At 34.5% G+C, this 23,065-nt stretch overlaps 1 protein-coding gene and 1 long non-coding RNA gene across 5 annotated transcripts in view; one reads left to right on the top strand and one right to left on the bottom strand.

The window, feature by feature from the left end:
- FBXW7 (F-box and WD repeat domain containing 7) overlaps window positions 1-23,065 on the top strand; it is a 235,594-nt gene that overhangs the window by 82,515 nt on the left and 130,014 nt on the right. The gene's annotated exons all lie outside the window — the stretch shown is intronic.
- On the bottom strand, window positions 6,270-22,398 carry LOC119467001. Its single transcript, XR_005195513.1, has 3 exons — window positions 19,224-22,398; window positions 8,635-8,677; window positions 6,270-7,209 (listed from the first exon to the last, which is right to left on the bottom strand). It is a non-coding gene; the product is annotated as an uncharacterized LOC119467001 (long non-coding RNA).

The raw sequence follows: 23,065 nt of genomic DNA, 5'->3' as shown, positions 1-23,065 counted from the left end.
AAGTATTTTTAAGATTTGTGGAAATGATGAAGAAAATAGGACATAACTATAAATGTGTACTTGTACTTGTGTAGAAATGTAGATAAATTGTATTGAGACTTTTATTTTGACAGTGCTTTAACAATTGGGGTAAATCAAATGTTTTAAAAGTACTGCAAGTTTACTTTTTAATTTGGTAGTGTCTATGAGCATATCATCAGAAAGTTAAGGGATTCCTTTCAAATTGAGGTAATGTATAAGCATTTCTTTGTAACAGTTTTGTATCAAAGAGGCAAGATGCTTGAGTGGATAAATATTGAGGATTATGCCTTGGTTAAGGAAAAGGTAATGCAGCATGAGATTAAAAGTTTACATTCTTTACAGAAAAAAATGGCTGTGCACAGTGGCTCGCGCCTGTAATCACAGCACTTTGGGAGGCTAAGGTGGGTGGATCCCAAGGTTAGAAGATCGAGACCATCTTGGCCAACATGGTGTTTAATTCATTTTTGTGGCTGAACATTTCTTTGTATATCATATTTTATTTATGTGTTCATCAGTTAATGAGTTGTATCCACTTCTTTTTTTGGCTATTAGGATTGCTTTCCTATGAACATTCTTATATAATATAGGCTTGTCATAATATAGGCTTTTGGTTGTTTTTAATATAGTCAATAACAGATTTTTAAGGAGGAAATATTTAGTGATAAGCATTGGCTTCTTTTATTACACTTATTAATGTGTCTGAAACAGTAAATATTTGACCAAATGAGTTTTCTTAATTTTATAGTAACCAAAGTAGATGCTTAAGTGTTCAACAGTTATACTCTTCTGTTTACTATACATTTGTAATAAATATAAACCCTTTTAGAAGCAAATGATGCCACAAAGATCTCTTGAACAGATTTTTACTACTTTAGAAGGTGGCAAACTAATTTCTGAATGTTTTAAGTAGAAAAGAGTAACTTATTTTCATTTTTTCCCCTGTTGATGCATATATTTGAGTTAGAGGGAAGTAGTCGTTGCATTATATGCTTATCGTATATATTTCATCCTAGCAAATTTATTAATTTTAGTGACAATTTTATTGATAAAATTTACATACCAGGAAATTTCATCTCTAAGTGTGCAATTCAATGATATTTTAATATAGTCACCAAGTTGTGTAGCCATCAGTACTATGAAATCTTAGGTTACTTTTGTCATCCTTCGTGACACCGTCTATCACCCAGCCCTATGCAACCACCAATATACTTTCTGTTTGTATAGATTTGCCTATTCTGGGCATTTTATAAAAATAGGATGATATAATATTTGTCCTTTTGTGTCTGGCTTCTTTCATGTAAGCATAACATTTTAAAGCTTCACTCATGTTGTAGCATAGTGTTTCATTCATTTTTGTGACTGAATATTTCTTTGTATATCTTATTTATGTATTCATCAGATAATGAGTTGTATCTACTTCTTTTTTTGGCTGTTAGGATTGCTTTTCTATGAACATCCTTATATAAATTTTGTATAGATAGGTTTTCATTTATTTTGAGTATATATGGATGGGTTGGAATTGCTAGATAATGTGGTAACTGTGTGTAACTCTTGGAGGAACTGTCAGAATGATTGTACCATTTTACAATACCACCAACAATGTATGAGATTGTAATTTCTCCACATTCTCATAAACATTTAATATCAATCTTTTGTATTTCAGTCATTCTAGTAGGTATGAAGTTGTATCTCATTGTGATTTTGATTTTGATAATGACTAATGATAAGCATCATTTCACATGCTTGTTGACCATTTGTCTTCTTTGAAGAAATATGTGTTCAAATCTTTGGCCCATTTAAAAAAGAGTTTTAATGTTGAATATTGTAAACATTCTTTATTCTGGAATATTCTGGAAACTAGTCCTTTATCAGATAGACAATTTGCAAGTATTTTCTCCTATTCTGTGGGTTATCTCTTTTATGAAGGTATCCTTTGAAGCAGAAAAGTTTTAATTTTGGAGTTCAACTTACCTATTTTTTGTTTTGTTACTTGTGCTTTTGGTATTATTGCAGATTTATTTTTAAATAAATTCCCATTGATAGTCTAGGTCTATGACAAAGTTTTAATTATCATAGAACTACAAAAAAGCATTGGCATTTCCTGTGTTTGACAGCCAAAGCCCAAAGGAGGCAATTATCCTTGTATTTGTGCTTCAGTTCCTCAGCTAATTGCTTTAAGCAAAACCTTATGTTTTGATCTCATGTATTACTGTGAAAATATTAGCTGTGTGTGATATGTTTATTGATATTAGTCTTGTGAATTTATGTTTAGTTGTTTTGGATTGAAGAAGAGAGGGGCCATACTTAATAGATGTATTAGTCTGTTCCCATGCTGCTAATAAAGACATACCCAAGACTGGGTAATTTATAAATGAAAGAGGTTTAATTGACTCACATTTCGCAGGGCTGGGGTGGCCTCAGGAAACTTACAATCATGGTAGAAGGGGAAGCAAACACATCCTTTTTCATATGGTGGCAGCAAGGAGAAGTGTAGAGTGAATGGGGGGGAAAAGCCCCTTAGAAAACCATCAGATATTGTGTGAACTCACCATCACGAGAACAGCATAGAGGTCACCGTCCCCATGATTCAGTTACCTCACACTCAGTCTTTCCACAACACTTGGGGATTGTGAGAGCCACAGTTCAAAATGAGATTGGGGTGGGGACACAGCCAAACCATATCAATAGTTTAGTTTATCAAGACAATTACTGCATAATTTTTTTTTTTTTTTTGAAATGCAGTCTTGCCCTGTCACCCAGGCTGGAGGGCAGTGGTGCCATCTCAGTTCACTGCAACCTCCACCTCCTTGGTTCAAGCGATTTTCCTGAGTAGCTGGGATTACAGGCACACACCACCATGCCCAGCTAATTTTTGTATTTTTAGTAGAGACGGGGTTTTACCACGTTGGTCAGGCTGGTCTCAAACTCCTGACTTCAGGTAATTCACGCACTTTTGTCTCCCAAAGTGCTAGGATTACAGGCATGAGCCCCCGCGCCTGGCCAGTGTCTTGGGGACCAGTTTAGTTCCTTATTTTATTTTATTTTTTTACCATTATGTGACTTCTTATATCAGTTGAAGGTGTATTTCATGAGATTTTGGCCTATCTGTTGTCTAATTAGTTTCTGGAGAAACGGTGTGTAACAATGGAATGTCACTGGTCTTCAAAGCATTAGTTTTCTGTGTAAAGTTGAGATTGTAATGTAAATGCACTAGATGTGTTTTTATTAGGGGAATTGACTATTCTTACCTTTCATATTATCTGACAGTATTCTGTGTCAACTTCAGATAACAAAAGGTCTATTTGATGAAATTTTATAAAGCTGAGATCACAGGTGTTCTTGTTAGTTGATTTAAAATAATGATGTTCATTGGCTGACAGTCACTTGAGTGCCTATTAATTGGGTAATATTGTTTTTTTTTTTTTTTGAGAAGGAGTCTCACTCTGTCGCCCAGGCTGGAGTGCAATGGTGTGATGTCGCTGACTGCTGCAACCACTGCCTCTTGGGTTCAAGTGATTTTCCCACCTCAGCCTCCCGAGTAGCTGGGATTACAGGTGCATGCCACCACACCTGGCTAATTTTTGTGTTTTTAGTAGAGATGGGGTTTCACCATGTTGGCCAGGCTGGTCTCTAATTCTTGACCTCCGGTTATCCTCCTGCCTTGGCCTTCCAAAGTGCTGGGATTACAGGTATGAGCCACCATGCCCGGCCAGTTGGGTAATATGATTCTATACATTGATGTTTTTATAGTTTATGTTATAGTATCCATGGAAATTTAGCAGTGAAAAAGGCTAAACAACATTCATGATGTTAAATTTTTAATTGTGATATAAATAAGGAAAAGACATAGTTGAGAGTTACCTCCAATTGTTTATATCAAATGTAGTTATTAATGGGATTTTGGTGACCTATTTATGGCTGAATTAAGGCAAAATAGCTTTTATATCTTATCTTTCCTCTTCCCTTCTCTTGTTCCGTATTCTTACTATCATAATAATTGACTATACATTAATTTTAAGTGTTTAATTTTAAATAGGGTTTTAATATCAGTAGAGACTTGCTTTTTTTTTTTCTTCAAGGTAAGTACCCTTTACACTACCCATTTGTCACTAGAGTCAGTAGAGGTTTCTGTATATAATAGGCAACAGCTTCTCAAGGCATGTCTTACTTTGCTGCTCTGCTGATCCATAATACATCTTAGAGACATTGGTTTTGGTTATCTGACTAGAACAATTAAACTGTTCTTCATTAGTTGGATCTTTGCTTACTAATCTTAGAAAGGCTCAGCTGGACTCAGATTATTCTAATTGCCATACTGTTTTTGCACAAATGCCTGCAAATTGTTGAACAGTAACGCTGACCCCTTTTTCTTCCAATAAAGTTATTACAGTAACCACATCATTGCAGAGAATATTCCCCCCCCAGCCACTGATCAGTAATAACATCCAAGAGCACTGAGAATATTTCTTAAAAGTTTTTCTTTTTAATATTCACTTCTTTAATGAAAAACTTAATCCAGATTAAGCCACATACGTAGACATTTTGACTTCATTATTATGAATACCTGAGATTTCCAAATTCTCTTTAACTGTCTTCACATAATTTCCAGTCTGTTATTCTAAGTAATCACAACTGTTTATTTTTTCTACTTTTGTTCCCTCTTCATGGGCTGCCTAGAGTTTCTAGAGTTTCATCAGTTTCCTGTTTTGAGAGGGTTTCTAGTATAAATTCACATTTCCCCATCCTTGTTTATCCAAGATCCTTCCTGGTAATTTTAAGCTTTTTGATTTGTTTCATTCTGCATGTTAATTATTTGGACCCATTCTCCTGTGCTCAAATGACCAGCCCTATCCCTAGTTTTCTTACTCCTTTTTCATTTCATATTTTATACCCTTTTTTCTTCAGTATTTCTTAAAGAATAAAATGTTTTCATTTCAAAAGCTTATTATCTCTATTTTTAACCTTAGCTTTTCTTTCCTATACCATTTTTTCTTCTTCTTTATGCTCCATGCTGGGTTCTCTGCCTTATCAATTAATCTTGAAAAGGAACTCACGTCCTTCCCATTATCTCCAAGGTTGTTTGACTTATAGTCCATTATAGGTATCTCCAATTTGTCAACTCTTACTCGACTGCTTTCTGAAGTTTGACTATTATTTCTACCAGTGTTCTGCTTTCTTAAGTGTTAAGTACCACATTTCTTACTTAACCAGGTAGATAAACATTAGCTGGATGGATCTGGCTGTAAACATGCTGTTATTTCCAAGATAAAATTGAGTTCCAAATGGCTAAACTTTTCTTTCTACTTTTCTTCCTTTCCTGTCTTTTTAAACATTTGTTATGTTGCTGCTTTTTAACATTCACTTCTCCTTTGTGTTCTTTAATAAACCTTACTGGTTTTTCTCCTCTCTCTTATTAAATGTTTGTTTTCTTTGTTACGGCTTTCTTCTTTTATATACCACTTGTATATAAATTGGGGTGAAGCTTTGCTCTTAGCTCTTTCTCATTGTACACCATTTTGAGGAGATGTTCTCTGTGTTCATTATGTAGATTATCACAAATTTGTGATGACTCACAAATACCACATGTTTCTTTCGGACCTGTTTTACTACTATCTCGTTATGTCATTAGCACCCCAAAATTGTTATTTCCCAAGTGAAAAAGTTTGTCTTGTACAATGCTCGATAACATGGTTGGAACTAAGTAAATGCTTTTTGAATCATGAACAAACTCCTTATCTAAGCTATCCAATCCATTCAATTTATCTTTTTTTTCTTAAGATAAAGGTTTTAACTGTTCACCTATTCTCATGTCACAAGCCCTGTAATATCTCTGACCAATTCTTGTCTACACTTGTTAACATTAGTTATTAGTTATCATATTTTGGTCCTAAATTTGACTAGTGAGGAAGATGACATTTTCATTTGCAGATGGTAGAAATGAAGATCTCAGAGAATGTGATTTCCTTATGGTTTTATGGATAGTGGTAGAGTTGAAACCTAAAACTAAGTTTCTGATGACATGTTTCCTGGTTCCTGGTTTTCACAGAAAACATTCTTCTTCTTTTTTTTTTTTTATTTTAGACAGAGAATCTCACTGTATCACCCACGCTGGAGTACAGTGGTGTGATCTCTTGGCCCACTGCAACCTTGGCCTTCTGGGTTCCAGCCATTCTCGTGTGTCAGCCTCCAAGTAGCTGGGATTACAGGTGCCCGCCACCATGCCCAGCTATTTTTTGTATTTTTAGTATAGACGGAGTTTCACCATGTTGACCAGGCTGGTCTTGAACTCCTGGCCTCAAGTGATCCACCTGCCTCAGTCTCCCAAAGTGGTGGGATTACAGGCATGAGCCACCACAGCCAACCAGAAACATTCTTTGTAATGAATGATACAGGTAATATGCCAGACAAGAAATTACTCAGTGTGTTATGTGAGATTTAAAAAAAAAGAGAAAACTGGAAGTGGAAGTACTTTAAATTCTTGTCTGATGAGGTGAAGATTTTAACTTGGTGTAAGGAATAGAAATCAAAGATGTGAGAAATTTTTCATTAATTAGAACTTTGAGATTCTTCTTTTAAGGATGCAGTGATGCTAGTGAAGTAGTTGAGTGAACCATCTTTCACATAGCAGGTATAAAATCTGGACAAAATATTGAAAGAAAAACTTTAACTGTTTTAAAAGCAATGTAAAGTAACCAAAGAAGGCAAAAACCAGATGAGAGCCTCCAATTGCAATGTGTAATTGTGTGTTTGTGGCTTTCTTGCCTTAGCCTCCTGTTGTTCCAGTGGCATAGGAAAGAAGTTAGCAGTTGGAAATTTACTCAGGGGAATCCTGGAAGCAAGAATTAAGATCCAAAATCTGAATGGAAACTCTGTCCAGATTGTAGCTAATCATGAAACAATACATGCATAGGGAGACCCCAGGGGACCCAGTGTAAAAACAGGTAGAAACAAGAGTGGAATCTGCTCTTGAAAGAATTAAACCATATAATTCATATTTGCTTCTTTTTTTGACAGAACATGTTGTTGACAAAGAGTTAAAATTTAGGGAAGAAACACTGAAAGCAAGATAACATCAGAGGATGTGGGCCACACATCTGAGTATAGTCTCTGTCCAGTTCCTTCGCTGACCACCAGACTACCGAGGTGCAGAGGGAATCCCCTGGGCATCAGGTTAGAAGAAGGAAGCAGCTGGAAGGTGAAAGAACTAAGTAAAATCATTGTTGCTTACCACAAGGGAGACACAATAAGTCCTCACTTAACTTTATTGATAGGTTCTTGGAATCTGATTTTAAGTGAAACAATGTGTAACAAAATATTTTTCTCCCCTCAATTTTATAACAAAACAATATTAAAGGAAATGACAGTGTTTAAGGATCTTGGTATATGTTGTTTTGCTTCAGGTTGCTGTTTCCAAGAACCTGTCAATGATACGAACTGAGGACTTACTGAAGTTTGCAGTTTTAGTCCATGCAAGCCCATTAGAATCATACAACACAAAAACCAAATGTTCTTTGAAAGACTGTGACAAAATCCTATTGCTATAATATGTTGTTTACAATATCTATTTTCAACCAAAAATTATTAGATATGCAAAGAAAGTGGAAATGTGATTCATTCTCAGGTAAAGAAAATCAGTTAATAGAAATTAACCCTGAGTATAGCTAGATACTGGATTTAGCAGGCAAAGACTTTAAAATAGTGCTAAATATAATCGGAAGAATTTAAGGAATCCTGTGTTCAAAAGGATTAAAGAAAAATACAGTCACCCCTCTGTTTCCATGGTTTCTGCATCTGCAGATTCAACCAACCATGGATCAAAAATAGTTGTGGAAAAACATAATAAAAATTTACAGTACAACAGTAAAAATATGCAAATTAAAAACAAAGTCTTGTTGAGTGAACAGATAAGAGATCAAAACAGAGAAATATAAAGAAGAGAATTTTAGGGTTGAGGTCAGTAACTGCAATGAAATTTTATGTGACAGAGTCTTGCTCTGTTGTCCAGGCTGGAGTACAGTGGCATGATCTCAGCTCTCTGCAACCTCAGCCTCCGAGTTGAAGCGATTCTTTTGCTTCAGCCTCCAAGGTTTCTGGGATTACAGACCTGCAACACCATGCCCAGCTAATTTTTGTATTTTTAGTAGAGACAGGGTCTCACCGTGTTGATCAGGCCAGTCTCAAACTTGAACTCCCGATCTCAGGTGATCTGCCTACCTCAGCCTCCCAAACTGCTGGGATTACAGGTATGAGCCACCGTGCCCACACATGAAATTTAATTAAACAAGCAAAACAGTTGTTTGGAGATGGCAAAAGAATCAGTTAAAGATAGATTAATAAAAGTCATCTATTGGAAAGAGAGAATGGGGAAAAATAAGCAGAGTTTGAGAGACCTTTGGGGTAATACAGTGTTTGAACATCCATCTAAATGGAGTCTCAGAGAATAAATAATGGCTTGAAAACCCCCAACATTGGTGGAAAGTATCAATTTACATATTGAGGAAGCTCAGCCAACTTCAAGCAGGATAAACATACACAAAAAACATATGTAAGCACATAAGTAGTCAAATTGCTCAATGCCAGAGAATATCTTGAAAGTAGCCAGAAATAACTTACCAGAAACAATGGCGACCTCTAGTCATGCTTATGGTATATTCAGCTGAAAGGCAAAAAGCTATCAAATAAGAATTCTATGTTCAGCTAGAAGTGAAGGTAAAATAAATACATGTTCAGATAAGCCAAAACTGGGAAATTTTTCACCAGCCAACCACCATTACGAGCAATTCTAAAGGAATTGATTTCAAGGGAAATGGTACCAGTAACATCAAAACTAGTAAATACATAATTTAATTTTTATAATTATAAACTATATTTTTTCTTATTTTAAAAACAGGTACCTGTGACTTGAAGCAAAAATTATGATGCTGTATTGTTGGGTTTATAATGGAGTTTGATAATTGACATATGATATTTAACATGTATGTTATGAAATGACATGCAAATTGATATATTAAACAATAGTCTTTTGAACATGGTACATCTCATTAGGGTTATTGTTTAATTTTAGTAATGTATAACAAAACTTTAAAGTGTGGTAAAATACTGAAAATTTGCCATTTTCATTTTAGCTGTATGATTCAGTGGCACATTACATTCCCAGTGTTGTTCATTCATTACTACTTTTAATACATTCACAGTGTTGTTCATTCATTTCTACTTTTTCCAGAACTTTTCTATCATTTCAAACAGAAATTCTGTACTTACTAAGCAGTAATTTCCCATTTCCCTTTCCCTAGTCCTTGGCAATGTCTAATCTACTTTCTGAATTTGCGTATATGTAGTATTCCCCTTATCTACAGTTTTGCTTTCTGCAATTTCAGTTATCCATGGTCCTCCACGGTCTGAAAATCGGTGATTATAGTACAATAAGGTATTTTCAGAGACAGAGAGAGACCACATTCATATAACTTTATTACAGTATAATTCTTTTTTATTATTAATATTGTTAATCTCTTTGCCCAATTTACAGACTAAACTAATAACTATATATGTATAGGAAAAGAAATAGTGTATATAGAGTTTGGTTCTAACTGTGGTGTCAAGCATTCACTGGGGGTTCTTGGAACATATGTCCTGTGGATAAGTGGGGGACTAGTGTACTTCCTGCCCAGCCCCTTGGTTTGGAATCACTGCTGTATGAATATAAGGGCAGTCTGCCTGTGTGGTAACTCTCCATTGATCACCAGGGTGAATGAGTTAATTGCTGTCTATGAAGAGTCTTGGAATGACTATTGAGTTTGCTCTGTGTATGTATACATACAACAGTATGGCTACTGTTGTAGCTGATTTGGCTATGGTATTGTAGTACCTTATTTGCTTCAGAGATGGAGTATTGATAAAATCTGGTTTACTTAGTGGAAGCTGGTGTAAAAATGGGTTCTCTGTTTTATTGAATTTAGCTTGATTGGAAAAAGTGGAAGTGCTGATGGTTTTGAAAATATGATGGTAATGATGTCATCCTCTGGTTTCAATATTTTGTAGCACTTGTGGTAGATTAAATGCTGGTGTTGGTAGTAAAGTCATTCTGTAGTTATAGTCTGAACTAGCTGTACTGTTTTGGGTAGTGACTTAGACAGTAGTGAATACCACTTTCCTAGGCAGGGCTCCTCACCTCTCCTAGAGAGCCATTTCACTGCATGTTGGAGCAAATATACAGACAGGAAGTAGTTAGACCCTAATTTCTACAAGTTAGGTCAGTTGGGGAACAATTGTGGTTGTCTACCTGTGTTAGGGCTGTATTGGTTTTGCTTTTAGTTGTGCTATAAAGTGGGAAAGATTGAATTGCTTATTTATCTCTTATTTATGGTGAAACTTTCCTGTGGTCCATAGAAGTGGCATAGCAAGCTGAACATAGCTGGGTTGGTTCTTGATTACAAGATCCTACCCCCACCTACCTTTTTTTCCTGCCTAGTTTCTTGTATTCAGACTGCAAGCTCTTTTTCTCAGTTAGAGGTAAGTTAGTTCACTCTTGATAGAGCTGGTTTACAAAGGAATTTTATGTGTGTCATACTGTTTGATTCTCTCTTAAAAGTAGATATAGGACTGTGGTAACAATCCAACATGATGTTAACTGTGCTCTCATTTTTAAATGTGTAAATGGATGTGTGTGAAATGGTGGCTTGTCTGATACAGTATTGGCCGCTAAGACATGTCTGACCTAGAGCCTAGATGTGTTGGCTTCTTAATAGTCTCTGTGCCATGCTCGATGATGTATATTTGGATCATTCTTTTTAGTTGACTAAGATGATACATATCTTATACCTCTTGAGAGGAACATAAAGGCAGGTGAAAAATTTACTAGATGCTCTTAAAAGATGAAAATAGATGTGCTCCATCACTAGTATAGTTTCTTTTTGACCACTGTGTCAACCTGTTTAAAAGTATATTTTAAACATCAAATTAAAAAGATTTCCTTAACTGACTTTTTTTTTTTAATAGGGGTGGGGAAGATATGAGTAGAAGAGAAATGCATTGGAAACTGAGTACCACTACCTTTTTTCTTTACCTTCTATTCAAAAATCTTTCTTAAATTCTACAGTATCAGTATAACAATTTTTATCTTTTCAACTGTCTTTAAGATTCTTTATTTTGTCTCCAGACTGTTAGGATTCTACTAGAGAAGTTGCTTTTGGATTTTAATTTCTCTGCTCCATTTTCATCTTCTTTTTTAATTAAAAAAATCCAGTTTTATTGAGTTCTAATTAATGCATAATTTGTTGAGTTTTGACATATATGTGTTCTCATGAAGCCATCACCACAATGTATATAACCAGTGAATATATGTATCACCCTCAAAAGCCTCTTTGTAATCTCTTCCCTCCCCACTTCCTAGCAACCACTGATTTGCTTTCTGTTACTGTAGGTTAGTTTGCATTTTCTTGAATGTTATGTAGATAGAATTATGTAATGTGTCTCCTCTTTTGTCTGACTTCTTTCAACCTTAACTGAATACATTTGAGATTAGTCTATGTTGTTGGATGAATAATCAATACTTTTTTTTAACTAGGGAATGGTATTTCCTTTTTAGTGTATATTACAATTTGTTTTTTGCCTGTTTCCATTTAGCTATTATTACTGGATTGGGTTATTAACAGTTATTGACTATTATGAATAAAGTGGTCACAATGTTTGTCTGTGGTTTTGTTATGTGGACTTGTGCTCTTATTTCTCCTATAAGTGGAATGGCTGAGTCATGTAGTAGGTGTATATTTACCTTTATAAGACACTACCAAACTTTTCCAAACAGATTCTATCAGTTTATATTACCACTTTCAGTGTATGAGCATTTCAGTTGTTTCACGTCCTCAGAATTCTTGGTATGGCCAGTATTTTTTTGTTTTAGTAGCTATATAATAATGTCTTATTGTGGTATTCATTAATTATTAGGAAAGTGTGAATTATGTTAAACATCTTTACGCTTGTTTGCCATTCACGTATCTTTTTTTTTTTTTTTTTTATTTTTTTTTTTTTTTTTTTTTTTTTTTGGAGATCCACTCTTGCTCTGTTGCCAGGCTGCAGGCTGGAGTGACATATCTTTTTTTGTCGAAGTATTTTCTCAAATCCTTTACCTATTTATTTATTTTAAATAAGAGCCTTGCCCTGTCTCTCAGGCTGGAGTGCAGCGATATGGTCATAGCTCACGTCAGCCTTGACCTCTTGAACTCAAGTGATCCTCCTACCTCAGCCACCTGAGCAGCTGGGACTACAGGTGTGTACTGTGACACTCAGCTAATTTTATTTTTTAAAGATAGGGTCTGACTGTTGCCCAGGCTGGTCTCAAACTTCTGGCCTTACGCCATCCTTTCACTTCAGCCTCCTAAAGTGCTGGGATTACAGGCATGAGCCACAGCGCCTGACTACTTAATTTTTTTTTATTGTATTGTTTGTCTTATTATTGAATTATAAGAGTTCTTTATGTGTTCTAAATACTAGTCCTTTGAATAACTAGTTGCAGATTTTTTTCAGTTTGTGGCTTGCCTTTTTTTCTTTACCAATTTCTTCTCAAGTTCAAAAGTCTTTTATTTTGATGAATACACGTTTATATTTTTTCTTTTATATATCATGCTTCTTGTATTGTATTTTGGTAGGCCAAATAATGATTTCTGAACGATGTCCACATCCTAATTTCCAAAAGCTGTGTATGTTACCTGACATGGCTCTAGGAATTTTCATACATGATTAAGTAAAGGATCTTTAAAGGGGACGCTTATCTAGGTGAGCCCAGAGTAATCAGAGTCCTTGTAAGGGAGAGGCAAAACCAGTCAGGGCAGAATTGATGAATAACTGCAGCAGAGGTTGGAATAATATGCTTTGAAGATGGAGGAAGGGGTCATGAGCTAAGGCCATGAGCTAATAAATTTGTGCTGCTTTACACCACGTTTATAGTAATTTCTTAAAACAGCCAGTATAGGTTTTGGTACCTCTAAGTGGAATGGTGCTGTGACAAATACCTAAAAAGGTGAAAGTGGCTTTGAAATTGGGGTATTGGCAGAAGCTGGTATAATTTTGAGGAAGGTGATAGAGAAAGCCTGTACAACGGTACAGCCTCTTTTGGGGCTGGTGAGGCCCCAGAAGGAGGGGAGGAGCACAGTAGAGAAAATCTGTTATCATGTTAGAGAATACCTAAATCATCATAAAGAGACTGTTGGTTGGTGGAAATGTGAATGTTAAAGATGCTGCTGCTTGTGGAGGCTATGAAGGACTTGAGGAAGATGTTACTGGAAACCGAAGTAAAGGGGATCCTTGTTTAGATTGTAACAGAAAGCTTATCTGAATTCTGTCCTATAGTTATGTGACTAAGTCTTCTGTGTTGCCTGGGTATGGCAGCAGTCATTTATGTATACATTTGTAGTTCTATTCTGTACTTGTTATAAAGTAGTTTTAATTAAAGTGACAGATTTATATTTTTATAAAATAAATTTATATTTGAAAAATCCATATTTAGAACAAATATCTTGGTAGACTATATATATTCCTGAGATATTATCATTATAAAAGTTTTTTACAGCTTTCTTTTGAATAAATGGAGATGTAAAAGTAATTTCTTTTTAAACCTTTAATTTCTAGATTTCATGATGACTTCTTTAAAAAGAATAATTTTTAAAAATGCATTTTAATTTATAACTATAATGATTGTTTAAGGAAAGACATATGTTAGTTTTATTTAGATATGCTCATTTTTTATTGAAGAAAGTTATTTGGAAAGTGGAAGTACGTTGTTTGGTAGAGTAATTGTAAATGGTAGCTCTTGTTAATGGCTGATATTTATTAGTGGATACAACTTAAAAATATCCATACATTCAGTCTTTATCCTTATCTTTCAGATGTTTTTCTTCTGCATTTTAGGTTTTTTGTTTGTTTTTTGGAAGGAGGATATATAAAAAAAGTAATTTACTACATTTTTAGTCATTGACAAGTTGAAATTCAGTGTTTAAATTTTTTTTATATAAAAAGAACTGTTTAGTATGGAATTCCTAAATATTATAGTTCCCTCTTCTGTCCTTTCAGAGCTATTGCATCCTGTTTAATTTTTTTGCATTCAGTTCAACCAGTGTTTGAAAATTACCAGTAGACTTAAAGTACTTCTCTGGAGTTAGAAGAGCTCCTATGTCTGATGCTATACTGCTGGTATTTCTGTTCAAGTTGGAATTTGGAATAGTCATTATCAAAAGTTATTTGTAGCAAAAGAAAAAAAAAGAAAAAGAAAAAGGAAAAAGTTATTTGTAGGAAATATTGAAGATTAAGTGAGGTACAAGGTAAGTGACACAGTGAAGAAACACAGTTTCAGAATATGAGACACCTAATGTGGTTTCTGCAAATTAGTGGCATAAAAAAAGAAAAAGAAGAAAAAAGAAGGCTTAGGGAGTTATTTGCCAGTAAAAGAGATACAAAAAACAGTACTTTGGTTTCTGTTCAGATCAAATTAATTAGAAAAGACATTTTTAAAGTAAGATGGGGAATTTGAATATTGACTGGTATTACTTAATATCATGGAAGTATACTTAATTTGAATGTGTATAGTAACTTTGTGAGTATGAAAGGCAGTGGCCAGATTAATGGTACATACTGATGTATATGGATGAGGGAAATAATGACGTGATATCACTGCTTTAAAATTACTTTTATATATATTTGAAAAATTTCATTAAAAAATTCTAAAAAATATTTTTTTCTTTTAGAAAAAAATATCTGGAATTTATTTTAAAATACCTTGGAAAAAATGAATAAAAGGTAGATAAAGGAATATTGCTAATATTTTAGTACCTGGTAAATATAGTGATGGTAGATATATAGAGGTTCATTATACTCTTTTCTCCACTTTTATATATATTACTGAAGTTATTTTAATAACCAACACTGTACTTTTTTTTTTTTTTTGAGACGGAGCCACACTCTGCTGCCCAGGCTGGAGTATAGGGGAGTGATTTCAGCTTGCTGCAACCTCCACCTCCTTGGTTCAAGCAGTTCTCTGCCTTAGCCTCCCAAGTAGCTGAGATTACAGGCATGTGCCACCATGCCCAGCTAAGTTTTGTATTTTTAGTAGAGATGGGGTTTCACCATCAACGCTGGTCTTGAACTCTTGACCTTGTGATCCACCCACCTCGGCCTCCCAAAGTGCTGGGATTACAGGCATGAGCCACTGCACCCAGACAGTAATTAAGTTTTTATACTGTAATTTCTCTAATTGTTGTTAATATATTCTTAAAAGTATTTTTCCTCCTAATTTATTTATTACTGCAAGGCAGTTCCTTCTTGAGGTTCTATTTAAAGTTTATGTATTTCTTCTCAGGAAAAAACAATTACTTAAAACTAGTGATTTGTACAGGCAAGATGAGTTTTAGAAGGTGTTCTTATAATTTCTTTTTATATTAAAAATATATAATGTCACATTTATCTTTTCCTAACAACTGATCGTCTTTCTTTTTCATTGTGTAGTTATAGTTTAAAAATTTTACTCCATGGACTACCGTAGTTGTTGTTCTGCTTAAGAAAGATGTTAGTGTTTAACACTACTATGAGACACAGCTGATAACAATTGTGCTCAACAATCAAGATGACTAATAGTTGGGTTTTAAAAATGACAGTGAAAATTCAGAAACATTTTATACTTGCAAAAGTGAGTATTTTTTAAATCACTGCTTTAAAATTACTGAAGTTATTTTAATAACCAACACTGTACTTTGCATTTTTTTTTGAGATGGAGTCCCCTTCTGTTGTTAGGCTGGAGTACAGTGGCGTGATCTCAGCTCACTGCAGCCTCCACCTCCCTAATTCAAGTGATTCCCCTGCCTCAGCCTCCTGAGTAGCTGGTACTACAGGCACAGGCCACCATACCCAGCTAAAATTCTTTTTTTGTATTTTTAGTAGAGACGGGGTTTCGCCATGTTGTCTAGGATGGTCTCTGTCTCTTGATCTGCCTACCTCAGCCTCCTGAAGTGCTGGGATTACAGGTGTGAGCCACCATGCTTGGCCCCAACACTGTATTTTAAGGAAAAAATGTAAGCAAAGATTTTTAGTGATTCTAAATTTGTTTTGCTCTCTGGACCTCTTTAGACTTTTAAAAATTATTGAAGACTACAAAAAGCTTTGATTTATGTGGGTTATATCTCTTAATATTTATCATATTAGAAAATCTGAGAAGTTTAAACAGTTTTCATTTATTAAATTTATTTACAAATAACAGCTAATTACATGTTTATACAATTAAAGTCTGGCTTGCAGAAAAACAGTTGGATTCTCATATCTGCTTTTGTATTCAGTTTGTTAGGATATTGCATGCTGTATACTCTGACAAAAACTTTGTGTATACACAAGAGACAGAGTAAAAAACATAAGTAATATCTTAGTATTATTATAGAAATAATTTTGATCTTATAGATTCCATGTAAGTGTCTTAGGAACACCCAGGGTTCATATTTTGAAACTTGCTGGAGTCATCTCTGCAGTGCTGTGTATTGTGTGTGACAAATAGTGTTTTCAAATGAAACAATTATTTTCAAAATATAGTGTCAGTTGCCAAAGTTTTTATTTGATTTTTTTTTTTTTTTTTTTTTTTTTTTTTTTTTTTTTTTTTTTTTTTTTTTTTTGAGACAGGATCTTGCTCTGTCATCCAGGCTGAAGTGCAGCTACGGCTTACTGCAGCCTCTACCTCCTGGACTCAAACGATCTTTCCAATTTAGATTCCCAAGTAGGTGGGACTATAGGCAAGTGCCACCATGCCCTGCTAATTTTTGTATGTTTTGTGGAGATAGGGTCCACCATATTGCCCAGGCTGCTCTCAAACTCCTGGGCTCAAGCAGTATACTCACACCCAACTCAGCCTCTGGGAGCTGGATTCTTTGATACATTTTTACTTTTAGGGGAACTGTAAAAATTAGCTTATGCTTACTTATGCAAATAAATTTGAGCATTGAAGAAGGATATCATGTTTTAGTCTTTTGTTTATAGATTTCACATCTTTTAGACTACGATTTAAGAGGAGTGATCACCTTGTATCTTAAGGAAATGAAAATTATTTGATAGAAATGGATTGTTAAATATTTTTAAAACAAGTTTTGACAGTTACTTGCCATTAAGGGGGAAAGCAGCTTTAAAATGTATTAGTTTATTGAAGAAATACACAAGATGCTTAATTGTCATTAGTGAGCAAGTATTAATGTTCTTTCCTCTTTTATCTATACCTAGAAAAGTTAATTATAAAGTTTTTCAAAGCAATATTATGCTGCTTTTTTAGTAATTTTTAAACCTTATCTTTGTTGGTTTGCCTTCCAGCTTCATCTGTTTGCAACCTAAGAATCAGTAGTACTGTACATCAAATTACCTGATATGGAAGGAAAATGATAAATAATGAAAATATCCCATATTGCTTATACTCTCAGTTATAATTATTAATACAAGATCCAAGGGATATTGGTGTGGGGGATGAGGAGGAAGAAGCATTGCAAGTAAAGCTATTTCACAAGTATTCTGTAACTTCAAATCTTTTATTTCATAGTTTGAAACAATAGTGATGAAGACTGAATAGCTAGTAAGATAACTTACTTTCACTAATAGCAGTATGACAGGGATTTTTAATTGATGCTTGTTGGTAATATTAGACACAGAATGTATTTGTAGGCTTTTGTTAATTAGAAAACTAATACAAATATCAAATTATTTTGGGCAGGTTATAAATTTTTTTTGGCAGCACAAATCCTACCAAGTTTTAATGGGCTGCTGTCTTGTTTTTACATTAGCATGATGTATGAATTTTTTCATTACTACTCTTAGCCTCTTTACCCATTTGCTAGGAGTACATCAGCAGCACCAGGACATTTTTCCCTAACGTGTCTGGCATGCATCTGAAAATGTAACAGAGGAGGGGGAGTATAGCTAGATTTTAGAAGTACTTTTGCTAAATCATTTAAGAAACTTAAACTTCAGATTTGATAGTACTTCAGATTTTCTACATAATGTGCTCTTTCGATGAGTAGCTGTGTAGCAGCAGCACGGGAAAAGCAGAGTTCTTGGCCATACCAGCTCAATTGCATCTGCAGATGAGGATTTAAAATTCTGTGCAGCAGACAGTACCTCCAGCAGGCGAGTAAAAGGTTACTGCATTATTTTTCTTGTTTGTTTCCATAGCCTTTATCTACAAAGGATTTAAAAAAAATGGAATGGGAAGTGCATGCCTGTTTTTAGATATTCTGGAAATTGATTTAAGTATAACATGAATATCAAAAGGGCAGTGCAAGGTGAAGGCAGAGGCAGTGCTGGATCTTTTCAGCTTTAAACCAGGGAAGAAACTGAGCATGTTACATACGCAAATAAGAAACCTTTCAGTGCCACAGACAATAGGAAGTTTTAAAATACATCCTTTAATTTAAGGTTTTTATTATTACATTTAGTTTTTAGACTATCTTTCCCCAAAATGGGTGCTATTACATTAGCAATCTTTGGTCTATGAATGTTCATTTAAGTTACAGTAATTTGAAGTATGATTATTTGGGAAGACTATAAAGTATTTGTATTAATGTGACCCTCCCTTGTCCTGGAAATTGTAATGTGGATTAATTATGTGGTGTAAACAAATACCTTTGTGCATTGGCAAAGGTAGAATGCTTAAATATAAAAGGTATTATAGCTAACAGACTTAATATTGTTGCTTATGTTTTCAGGATGGCATGTGGTTTTTAAAAAAATCTTTTAAATGAAATGCAGATAAGCAAGTGGGAGAAAATTCAGTATCAAAACAGTGAGGTGTTTGATGGCTTTTTACTTACTGTCAATACCTACCTATATAGCCATATGTCCTTTTTTCTCATTAAAACTCTTATAACATTTATGATACCAAGAGCCTCCTTGTATCCAGCTTGTTTATTACATTATTATCTGCACCAGTATTTTTGCTATAGATTTTTATTGTTCATTACTTCTCAAGTCTACATAAAGTATTCAGAGGGAATTTTTTGCTTGCATATCTTATTCAGTTACCCTCCTACCCTCTCTTATCAGTCCTCAAAGATTTGTAATAGCTCCTGTCTACATTTTGTTTATTTTAAAATACTTAGGCCTATATTTTTGTATTATAGATTGAATAATAAGATTGAAAACAATTCTGTAAATTAATATATAATATAGAAGTAAAATTTGTTGATCATTCTTACTGTGAGTGTTTGGCAGGCTTCTTGAATTGTAGAGTCATAAAAGGTCAGCAGTTCTGATTGGTAAGTTAAAGAATCCGTCCAGTAATTTGCTCCCTGTTGTTTCTCAAAGCAATGCAGCAGCAGTTCTTTTCCAGATATTGAACGGTTCTTGAACAGTGTGTGTGGCGATGGGGAGGGGTGGAGCTCATTCCTGTTGGTTGTTGAAATAGTGTGCATTTACAGAGGGAACAGGTTGGATAGGCTGAGCTGAAGGAGTAGGCAAATAGATCTAAACTGAAGGAAGACGGAAAGTGGTTAGTATAATTTCAGGGTGTCTTATCTTGAGTTTGTTCCTTTTTTAAGTACTAGGGCTTTAATATAGAACAATTTAAAATATTAAAGCACCTTACCTTCTTTCTAAAGAGTAGCTAGGAGACTTCTGTTTTTAATAATGAGTTTTTCTTGGTGATGACTTTGTGTCTGGCATCTTCTGTAGCAAAGCTGTTGTTTTATTCTTTTAGCAGTGTTTCGTTCAGCTAGAGAGCTGCAGAATGAGGCAGTTTGACAATTTTGAGTATATATGTGACATCACCAGTTCTGATTTTTTAAGTCAGATTCTCATCTAATGAGCAAGTCAATGTGTGGCTGTGGCTGCAGCATTATTTCTTCTTTAATGAAGAGGTTGAGCCGTTCGACCTGCTGCTCCGATTTGTTCTCTTGTAGCCATAAATCAGACCAGTTGCAGAGATTATCCATCGAATGTCCCAGGCAACCAAAGGTAACTACATAGATTTATTTCAAATAAAAATATGCCATGAAAATGAGTGCATTATGACTAGGACCAAATTATTAAAGATAAAAGACCAATTAAAGATATTCCTAGCAGTTTTCTTGACCTTGCAGTAGATATCCAATATCATTTTGTCATCATCAGATTGTGTAGCAATGGAAATGCACTGCAGTAATTGATTTTGTAATAGGATCAGGTGATTTACTAGCTGCACTGACAACCACTTGCTTGCTTGCTCTGAGCTGTGGAGCACTCTAATGGATGTTGTGATTGCAGCCTGGAGTTTATGTGAGGCTGCTGGCCACTTAAAGCAGCAGCACTTATTTTAAAGATTAGATTAGTAAGTTTTTCTTTCTTATTTTATTTGTTTCAACTTTTGTGGGTAGCCTTGGTAATTTGTAGTTAACTTGCATGCCCTCATGAAATTGTAGAGATTATATATTATTTCATTCATCAACTCATAGTCTTTCTGCTCCATATTCCTAGCTCAGCGTCAGCATATTCTGGTATTGACCATGAGAGCACATCTCTAAAATATGAGAGTTTATGGTAACTCTGTTATCTAAAGAAAGTGGAATATTCCTCACATTCGTAAATTTCATTAGCTTCAAACTCTAGCTGTAATTATATTAGAATGATAGTAAGGTTCTTGATCTCTTGAGTTGTCCTACATTTGTTTTGCATCCTTTTTTGGTCTTTTACTTTCTTAGTGGTTTCATGAGGACAACAACATTTAGGAAATCTGAGTTGTATTACTTTTAAGGGATACTGATGAAGATATATAAAGCTATTTTAAAGTAGTATTTGAGAATATAAAAAATTAAAGATTTAATATCCAGTATTCTAAATTTCAAAGTGATTATTTTAAAATAATTATGGTTTTCCTCTTCTATGCCTTTTAAACAAATAATTGGTTCAAATCTAGAAGTGTGGTACTGTTGCTAACTGTAAAATAGAACTACTGTTGTAGAAACTCAGATGCTGTCAAAGACTTTGATTACTTAAAACATTTTGCTGATGGTGCTATATTAGAAAAAAACACTCTCTTCCCTTCTGTTCCTCTTCAATACCTCTACTTCATGTAAAGTGTTTTATGCGGACTCCGACACATACAAATACTGAATTTTTTTATCATTCCCTATTCATGTTCTTGCCATGATAGAGACACCATTTCTCTCAACCATATCTAACAACATTTATAAAAATTAAATAATATTAACCATTTACTAGAGTAGAAATTGAGCATAAGATTATAATCACGTAAAGTATTCAAATTACCATGTTAAGAGAGTTTTCCTTTTTGATGTACTCAAATAGTCACCCGTAGTGTTTGAAACTTTAGTGTTTCTAGAAAGTTGAAAATACTGTCAGTGCTAGCATGCACATTTCTCTTCATTCAGATACTTCAGACATTATGGAAGATTGAATATGATTTAAACACTAGTATTTGTAATCTTTTATTATTTAATAAGTAAAAAGTTTATAGACTCTCCTGACTTCCAGGGAAAACACCCTTTTGTGAACACTGATGAACATAAGCACATTAATATCATTTGAGATTTGGTCAAGGGTGTCTCTGAATTTCATATATATTGAAAATGTTTAATGATGGACCACCAGCAAGTTAACCATGGATGTCTTTTACTGGAGTGCCATACATCAAAGCATCTTTTCATGATGGGTTCAGCAAATAGGAGGCCAGGAAGTAAACACCAGAGTGTTGACTACTTTTTATCAAAGTTAGAACGATAACTGTGATTGATCTATGATTAGACAGTATTTTTATGTAAAATAAATGGACAGTGTGAAGTTCTAGCCTCAGTGGAGCTGCGTTTTCTAAAGAGCCCTGGATCAGGCATTAAAAGAGTTGAGTTTAATTTGACTCTGCCACTAATCTATTTTATAACCTTGATCAAATTATGTATGAACATTTTAAAGTCCTTTAAACATTCCCTTAAAAATGTCCATTAAAAAATTTTAATTTACCCTTACCAGTGGGAAATAGTTAGAATACTTGACCTTTAAGCTACAGAAGTTGGAGTTAGGAAAAAGGATGAAGTTTCTTAAACTTAGAAACTTAGGGGGGTGGTGGTATGGGTAACATGTTTCTGCTAAGAATACTGTTTTATCTTTTTGATATCCAATATTTCCTAAGTAGGATAGTAATTCTAGAAATTATCTGGTGCTGCCACCTTTTTTCTAGGCTTTCTAACAAAGGTAATGTCAGTAGGGAGTTACCTAGCATATTTTTTAGTAAACACCTTTTAAGAAGGGTGGCCATTATGTTATTGGTGTTCTCTCCAGATGTGCCTGTTAGATAAGCTTTGTGCAGTCATCTTTGTTGCCTAGGCAAAATGGTTTGTAGGTTGACTGACTGAACCCTTACTTTGGCCCAAGTACTGTATTAAGCCCTTTTTTTTTTTTTTTTTTTTTTTTTTTTTTTTTTTTTTTTTTTTTTTTTTTTTTTTTTTTTTTTTTTTTAAGGGCAGAGTCTTGCTTTGTCACCCAGTTTGGAGTACAGTGGCACAATCTTGGCTCACTGCAACCTCTGCCTCCTGGGTTCAAGCAGTTCTCTTGCCTTAGCCTCACAAGTATCTGGGATTACAGGCTCCTGACACCATGGCCAGTTAATTTTTTGTATATTTAGTAGAGACATGGTTTTTCCATGTTGCCCGGGCTGGTCTCTAAATCCTGGCCTCAAGTGATCTGCCCACCTTGGCCTTCTAAGGTGTTGGGATTATAGGCGTGAGCCACTGTGCCTGGCCTGTACTAAGCACTTGTTTGTTAACTATGTCATTTATGAGAAAGACATTCTAATGATTAATTTTAAAGATGAGAAAACTGAGGCTCAGAGAGGTTCTATACCTTTCCTAAAAATCACACAACTAGGAATTAGCAGAACCAATGTCAAAACTTTGAGCATCAGCCTGACGCTCAAAGGAAATGCTCATTGAAGAAGCACTTTGGATTTTGAAATTCCTGCTAAGTATAATGCAAATATTAAAAAAAATCCCAAATCTGAAACATTTCTGGTTCCAAGCATTTCAGATAAGAGATACTCAATTTGTATTTG

The sequence above is a fragment of the Cebus imitator genome, unplaced genomic scaffold (genome assembly GCF_001604975.1).
Source record: "Cebus imitator isolate Cc_AM_T3 unplaced genomic scaffold, Cebus_imitator-1.0 Scaffold251, whole genome shotgun sequence".
Classification (NCBI taxonomy): domain Eukaryota; kingdom Metazoa; phylum Chordata; class Mammalia; order Primates; family Cebidae; genus Cebus; species Cebus imitator.
Note: the sequence above shows the minus strand (reverse complement) of the source record. Positions and strands in the feature narration are given on the sequence as shown.